This window comes from Chrysochloris asiatica, unplaced genomic scaffold (genome assembly GCF_000296735.1).
Source record: "Chrysochloris asiatica unplaced genomic scaffold, ChrAsi1.0 scaffold00021, whole genome shotgun sequence".
In the NCBI taxonomy this organism is placed as follows: Eukaryota; Metazoa; Chordata; class Mammalia; order Afrosoricida; family Chrysochloridae; genus Chrysochloris; species Chrysochloris asiatica.
Genome location: NW_006408539.1, coordinates 8,331,718 through 8,333,526, shown reverse-complemented (window position 1 = coordinate 8,333,526; position 1,809 = coordinate 8,331,718).

Below are 1,809 nucleotides of genomic sequence, written 5' to 3'. Positions count from 1 at the left end.
TATACCCACAAATACATAAGGGTTTGACCAAGGAAGTTTGTACATGACTATTTACATGCAAACATTACTAATGACTGTGGTTGAGCCTACTGTGGACAAAATGATGACAACTTAATGAAACACCTTGAACCAATGAGTTGTTAGGCTTGGGACCTCAAGACCATAGTGTTGGGACCCATCATGGTCAATTGGCATAACATAATTCACAAAGACAATGGTCTACATCCTACATTGGTCAATAGCAACTGGGATCTTAAAAGTTAATGAGCAGCCCTATAAGGTGCACCTATTAGTCTCTCCATGTGCAGAAGAAAGCAGTGATGAAAACTGAAGATGCTTGGAATCAATCTGTTGCAGTGGATTAATGGAACTTGTGACCATCAGTCTCCATGATTCTGAGGCCAGAAGAATTAGAGAGTGCCTGGCTACCACTACCAACCACTCAGAAAGGTATCATCTCCCAAATAGAATGGGAGACAATGTGGAACAAAACTCAAAACTATATAAAACACAGGGCTTACTAGTCAGAAAGAGCTGGAGGAATCTGAGACTATGCCCTTCAACCACCCTTCTGATCTAGAACAGAACTCACCCTCATGGCTCAATTTTCAACCAAGTGGTAGATGGGTATATAGGGAAAATAGCAATGCTAGCAAGGTATGCTCACCATGAAATGGATACCCATTCAAGATCAAAAGGGACAGAGGGGTTGGGAAAGAGGGTGAAATGGAAATTGGAACCACAGGGAGGAAGCAGGATAACTGTTGTCACATGAAAAGGTTACAATCATCTAGATAATACAATGTGTGTGAGTTGTTAGATGTAAAACTGATGGTCTCTGTAAACTTTCACTCCATTCACACACAAAAGGTTAAAAAAAAAAAAAAAGTTGTGTACTATCTAGATACTAGGAGTCCTGATATGGTGCTGTATTAATGTGGGTTAATGCCCTGGACTGCAAAATCAGTTTGAACCGCAAGGTCAGCAGTTCAAGCTTACCAACCACTCCTTGGAAACCCTATACAGGGTCGCTATGGGTCAGGACTGACTCTACATCACTTAACAACAACATCTAGATACTATTCCTCAATCCCATTTTCCTATTTCATTTCCCAGAGATAACCACTGATCTTAATCCAAATATTCTTAATTTAGTGTTTGTCGTTTCCATTCACTCAATAAGAATATATAATCCTTCTTTTGCATGGTGCCAAATTTAAAATTAATGGTATACTTTATATATGATCTTTTTTGTTGTTATTTATCATGTTTTTAAATTTTTAATCATTAAACACATGTTACTCTAGAATATTCTTTTTAAAAGCTATAAAGCTTTCTGTTGTATAAATACAACACATTTTGAAAACCATTCTCCCTGTGGCAGACCATAAGTGACCTATAATGATCCATAGCAACCCTGTATAGGGTTTCCGAGGAGTAGCTGGTAAGCTTGAACCGCCAACTTTACAGCTCAAATGGCTTTGCAGTCTGGCGCATTAACCCATACCGCCACACCAGAACTTCATCAAGTAGTAGATGCCAACATATTTTGGGGCAATGTTATGGAGATAGTGGTCAATGGATTAGATCATTGCTTATGAACATTCACTTGCTTCTTGCATCTCCATGAGAGGAATACAGCCCCAAACTCCACTGATGTTGGACTTGATTTGTCCAGTGAGATATGAGCAGACATGACCCAACAGAGACTTGGAAGGAGTGGTGTCATTTGGCTTGCTTTTTGTGCTTATGCCATCATCATGGACAGAACACGCTCAGACTGACCGATAGGGATCAGGATCATGTCAC